The sequence below is a fragment of the Panicum virgatum genome, chromosome 3N (assembly GCF_016808335.1).
Source record: "Panicum virgatum strain AP13 chromosome 3N, P.virgatum_v5, whole genome shotgun sequence".
Classification (NCBI taxonomy): domain Eukaryota; kingdom Viridiplantae; phylum Streptophyta; class Magnoliopsida; order Poales; family Poaceae; genus Panicum; species Panicum virgatum.
Window position 1 is genome coordinate 43,891,086 of NC_053147.1, and position 6,587 is coordinate 43,897,672.

The 6,587-nt window shown below is 47.7% G+C and overlaps 1 non-coding gene across 1 annotated transcript; it reads right to left on the reverse strand.

Moving 5' to 3' along the window:
* Positions 1-896: 896 nt before the first annotated feature.
* LOC120668178 lies at positions 897-1,003 on the reverse strand. Its single transcript, XR_005672277.1, has one exon. It is a non-coding gene; the product is annotated as a small nucleolar RNA R71 (small nucleolar RNA).
* Positions 1,004-6,587: the final 5,584 nt, after the last annotated feature.

Consider the following 6,587-nt stretch of genomic DNA (forward strand, 5'->3'; position numbering starts at 1 on the left):
TTTCATAAAGTCATGGTTATGGAACTAGTAAATATCTTTACATAACCTCGCCATCCCTTGGGAAAATATAAATAATGATACCCTGAATACTTCCGGGTGAAATGCTACAATGGTATATCCGTGCGCTTGCGGATATTTTTGTAAACATTAAGACATACCAACATGGTATTTCTGGCGCCGTTGCTAGGGACACCCCCGTTCCTAGTGATTGCGCTAAGAAATGTCAACAAGCATTTATGGCGTCGTTGCTGGGGAAGGCACTAGGTGCAAAGATATTTACTAAGTACATAAACATAGCAATATATGTAAGAGGTAGCTACTGCTTATACAGGCTAATGCGTTTATCTTTTTGTTTTCTCCTGATTGGGTGAAAACAGGGTAGTGTATGCCTGGTTTCTCCTTGCCGACAAAATTTTGTTGAAAATCCTGAGAAGCTCGTGAGAAGGGTTCGACCTCACGTCGTCCCTCCTTCGCTCTCGCAGTCGACAAGCGAGCCAGCTTCCCAAGCACCATCAACAATCAACGAACCCATGGCTGAAAAGACTCTCCGCGACTTCTCCGTCCCCTCAGCTGCCAATGTGGCAACTGGACCCAACATTGATGTTGGGGACGTGAACTTTGAGCTGAAGTCCAACCTCATTAATATGGTGCAGGCTAGCCCATTCTGTGGCAAGCCAAATGAGGACGCCAACGCCCATCGCCAAAACTTCCTGGAGTTATGCAAGACCGTGACTATACGGGGCGTTACGGCTGACGCCATCAGGCTCCGCCTGTTTCCCTTCTCCCTCCTTGGGAAGGCGAAACAGTGGTTTTATCAAAACAAGGAAGCCATCAGCTTGTGGGACAAATGTTCCATGGCGTTCCTCGCTAAATTCTTCCCGTTGGGCAAAACAAATGCCCTACATGGAAGAATTTCAAGTTTCCAGCAGACGGGGATGGAATCCATCCCAGAAGCTTGGGAGAGACAGCAAGAATACATACTCGCTTGTCCTCATCATGGGATGGACGAGTGGCTCGTGCTCCAAAGCTTCTACAATGGGCTAACGACAACATCCAGAGCCCACCTTGATGCTGCTACTGGAGGAGCCTATCTGGACCTTACAATTGCCAAGGCTACGTCCTTAATTGAAAAGATGGTATCCAACTAGGGCTGGAACGAGGAGCGTTCCCAGCCTAGAACCAAGGGCGGAATGCATACTGTCAAGGAGACGGACATGCTTGCCGCCAAGCTGGACCTCCTAATGAAGAAGCTTGATGAAGGGAACTGGCAACAGATGCTTGTTCCCGACCATGCCATGAACTCATACTTAACGTGCGAGGTTTGGGGTGATGGTGGACACTAGGGGAATGACTGCCCTGAGACCCGTGAAGACGCAGCCTACATCATCAACAACAACACCGGGTTCCGTCCACAAGGAGGCTAGGGGTGGGGTCAACCACGCCCACCATTCCAAGGAGGAGGTAATAATTTCAACTCAAATTTCAATTCGAATTTCAATTCAGAACAACCCTCCTTGGGAGATCTAGTTTCTGGCCAAGCTAAAATAATTGAATCTCTAAACAAATAGCTTGCTGCCAATGATAAATTTTGGAAAGTATAAATGCTAAAGTTGAAACTCTTTCTTCTGCTCTTAAAAATCAACTAAGTTTCAATAAAATGATAGAAACACAACTGGCTGAAATCGCTGCTGCTGTTCCTGTCTCTGAGACCGGGAAGATTCCGGGGCAACCCGAATCTCTCGTTGAAACTGCAAACATGGTGTCTACCGGGTGGGGCAACCTTCCCCGGCAGGCTTCTCGAACTAACCATGTAGGTAGGTACAATCCTCCAAAGAATGACACTTCGGATGGCCTGGTAGCAGCAATTCAAGAAGATCCAGGGGTCCCCATGATCAGTTGCTCAATCTTCGATCAATACTATGAGCATGCGCTCTGCGACCTGGGTGCCAGTGTCAACATTATGCCTATGGTAATATACAAGAAACTCTTATACCCTACTCTCTCCCCAACATATATGTATGTGCAGCTCGTAGACTCTACAATCCGGTATCCCAAGGGGAGAGCCAAGAACATCTTGGTCCGTGTACGAGACTCCTTCGTCCTTGCAGACTTTGTAGTGATGGACATAGAAGGTGTTGACGCTCACTAACGACCATTTCCAGGTGTCAACTTGATCAGAAAATCATGAGAGTTTGCATTTCTTACACACATTCTTATCCAATAAAGTTCCTAAATCACACTTTACCATTTAGAATATGCAAGTTGTGTTTTCAAGCTAATATGCAGGTTACAAGCACACTTTGGCCCGACACAAAATCACAGGAAATATTAGAGTACCGATTCAGGCTCAAATGGACCAAGTGAAGCCCAAGAACTGAAGCAAACCCAGCTGGGGCAGGCCGCCTCAACTTTAGGACAAGAGACCAAGACAAGCCCACTCCAGGAAGTTGGGGGTGGTTGGAAGCCCGGGCAGGACGACCGACCTACCTGGTCGGCCGGCCAGGCCCGTGGGCCCCACCGCCTCAACCAAGGCACGTGGCACTTCTCTATTGGCTCACAACGTTGGTTTGGGGTGCTGCGGCTGGTGGCTCCCTGTTATAAATAGAAGGGTGTAGAGAATAGAACACACACACACACCACATACCTCTTCCTCTCTTGCATTCCTTGCATAGTCTTTAGGAATAGTGGAGTTTAGGAGAAGTCGAGGAGTCATCGAGTCGCCGAAGTTTCTTGAGAGTCTGGTATGGGTTCATCTCTAGCTCTCTCTTGTAATATTCGGTCGTTTGTAATAGAATTAGACTATGGTTACCGATATCTGCTTGAAGTATATTCTGAGTTATTGAGTATATGCTTCTTGTCATGGTTGCGTTATTATTCAATGCTTGCATTATATGATCGCCCTGTGCTGGAGATGGTTAGTCTTTTGTTCTTAGAACTCTATCAACTGCTCCAGTATTCGTATGATTGCTCTAGTGTGATGTCTGTTCATCCGGAGGGTGGGGGCTCCGTGCGGGACACTAGAGCATCCTTACTAGTGTAGACATGGTGTCTAGATTTGCTAAGAGTTGCTGGATGTCAACTATACCCACGGTTTGTAGAGGTAGCCGGAAGGTGGTGACAACCCTATCCGTGCCTTTTAGTAATCCTCCACGTTCGGTATGGGGGGTAGGAGGTACATAAAGTCACCGGGGTGTACGGGCTCCTCTCGTTACTTCAATAGCGATCTTCCTGTTGTATAGTTTAATCTCTAACGAGCTAACTAATGAGAAAGTGTAGATATAGCTAGCCTAGCACAGCTGACTCGAACTCTGACTTTTACCTTGCTCCCGGCCTAAAGTAACCTTTACTCTTTTATCCAAGAGAGTAGTTTGTGTGTGTGTCACACTACCTCCTACCATGTTATTATCTTACCCCTGTGTATGCATGAGAATATCCAATCTAGATAGAGCTCACCAACTGATCTATATATTCTCTCGCTCATCGCCTTCCCTGCGGAAATATAAATGACACCCCGGTATACTCCCGGGTAAAATGCTACAGCGGTATTCCGTGCGCTTGCGGATCTATTCGTGGTTCATGAAATACTGTCGTCCCAAATTGGCGTCTGTAGGCATCATCGCTAGGTGACGTTGTTAGGCGCCAACAGAAGGTGACCTCGGAATCAAACTCATTCATGGGCGACCATTCCTGAGGGCCGCTAGAGCAAGGATCGATGAAGGAAGAGGAGAAATCCGCTTCCGAGTCGGAAAGGAGGACATGTTCTTTAGATTCAAACAAAGGGAAGAGCAGCGCATCCTGAACCAATAGGATGATGAAGGGCAGGTGATAGATCCGGAGTGCCCGATCTTTCGGTGAGTGGGGATAAATTCAACTTGGCGGAAGATGACTCTCACGATCCGACTACGACGAGCGAACCCGAAGCGCCAATGCAATCGCTGAACCAACTCCATGTGGTTACCGACCTTGTTGATGCAAGATCAGCCTGATCACGAAGATCGTTTCCTGTCCGCAATCGAAGAACGAACAAGAAAAGGATGCGAGCAATCTGATTATCTCTCGAAGGTGGAGTTCAGAATACACGAGGACAGCGCTGATTTGCGCGTGTTCAAGAGTAGCTAAAGCTAGATGTAAAACAAAACTCGAGTCTGAATTGAAAAGAAACCTCTCTCTAAATAGAGGGAGAGGGGGCGCAGCCCCTAGGGAAGGGCGGCCAGGAGATGGGGGCGCCGCCCCTGGTGTCCAGGGCAAAGGGGGAGGGCGCAGCCCTAGGCGTCCACACAAGGGCCTCTGTTGGGCCAGCTTCTATTCTTCTGGGCCTTCATTCTTCAGTAGCATGACGAAGTTCAGTTCTCTTGCACGGGCCCGAGTGATTGGCCCAGAAGGTGGCGCCTGGGGTGGAGGTGCATCTGGAGACACTGGAGAAGGTGCTGCTGGTGTAGACGTACTCGTGGTGTCCTCATCAGCAGGCACATTGGGATGCACCAGAATCCCAACCACCAAGACCTACGACCACACGATCCAAGAGTAGACATGCAAAAAAGTTGTGGCGTAAGGTCGTGAGTTCGTCTTCGTCCAATTCTCCAGGATGAGCCGAACAATGGTAATCAAGCAGGAGAAAGGTCCCGCTCATCAGACTCAAAACGACGAGCCCTTGCCGAAGGTAAATCAGTACGTATCTCATATTTACTTCCCACCATTTTGTTTTCTCGACTTTTTTTATTTTTCCCACTGCATATTTGAATTTTCAAAACACTCTTACATGCTAGAAACTTTTCTAGCACTTTTTTTCTGTTTTTCACAAAAACCCAAAATAATATATTTCTGAGCATTAAAATATTTTGAAAAAATTAAAAAAATAATTTTGAACATCTTTCGAAGCAATGTTTGACCGGGCACCCAAAATTTCAAAACTTATAGCCGTTACGGAGCCCCTGGGCCCTGGCTGTCAGCCAGTGGGCCCACAAGGGGGCCGGCCGAACCCTAGAGTCGGCCGACCCCACCTGGCAACGTCTCCCTGCCACCTTTTTCCATCGGCTAGTGGCCCTTGTGCTCAGCTCCTAGCCATTGTGCCCGGCCTTTCTCTCTTTAAATAGAGGCCGAGGGGTGAGTTTTGAGTTCACACACTCAACTCTCATTCACTCACTCCCTCTCAAACTCTCTCAAACTTTGCTCTCAGGTTTTCATCGGATTTTTGCTCAAGTATTGATTTGAAGAGACCTCCCTCTCTCATTTCTTTGCTACAAGAAGGAAGGAGCAACTCACGGGTAAGAATGTTCATTTTGGTTTCACTAACGTAACCTGTTTCAAGTTGCACGTGTTTTGTTCCATCATGAAAGGCTTAGGGCGAAATGTCTCCGGCGCATTCATGAAGATGAAGGGTGGAGGTTCATCCCGTTCTCGGGGTGGCTCAAGCTCGTACACACCCGAACCAACGCCTACACCAAGCATGATGGACTATGAGGAAGAAGAACAATACGAAGATATGCAAGCCGAACCGCAAGTCGAGATCATAGAGATTGATGCAGAAGATGCCCCCTACCTCGACTTACGAGATGATCGTGAACGACAAGGCTACGCCATCCTCAAGAACCAAAGCTTCATCCACACCCGAGCATTCGATCCAGACCTCCTCATCAAAATAGGTATGTACGAACACTTCTCTAACGTTTGGCATGCAATTGGATGGGATAACTTCGTTCCCGTTGAGGAGTATGGTTCTCGACTCCTGACATTCCAATTTCTTTGCACTCTTCGGGAGGTGGAAAACGGGGTTTATTTTCGACTTTTCGGAAAAGAGTATTTGTTTATTGGAAAACTTTTGCTAGCCACCTCGATTTTAATAAACGCTGGCCAATTTCTCTCGAGCAAGCTTGCCGCGGTTTTAATCGTCATGAATTTTGGGGCCAGATTTCGGGTCAAGTTGTCCATGGCAAGTTTGCACCTCGGTGCGGCGACATTCATAATCCAACTCTTCAGTTGATGCAAAAGTGGTTAACCATCACTCTCTTTCCAAGAGATGATGTCCGACCTGTGCGCAACGATGAGTTTCTCATTCTTTATGCCATGGTCAACAAGATCAAAATCTCCCCCGCGCAAGCTTTGGTTAAGCAATGGCTTTCGAATTTCAAGATGACGGGTTCTATTGAGTGCACTTCTTTGATTACTCGTATCGCTATGCGTATTGGTGCCTTAGAGAGGAATTTTATTCCTTTCATTGAGGGCGACCGTGCGTATATCAACGAGGCTTACTTGATCCAAGGTCACACACTCAAGAAAGGCCCGAATGACTCTTTGATTTTCTTTTACTTGGGCTTTATAAATGAGATTCCGCTGCCTAATGCGGAGTTCCATTTGTATAATGGCCATGCGCTAACCATCCCTCTCGTTCCACGAGAAGGAGGTCGTAGGCATAGATCTTCTGGTTTACTTGGCAGGACGACAGGAAGCAGGACCAGAAGGGAAGCAGAGCCGACACCACCGCCTCAGCAGCCACAGCACTCACATCAGCATGAGGCTGGTGGTTCGTCATGGCATAGTGCCAGCACTAAGGAGTGGGTACAGCCGGCACCAGGCCGCCGGTCCACCAG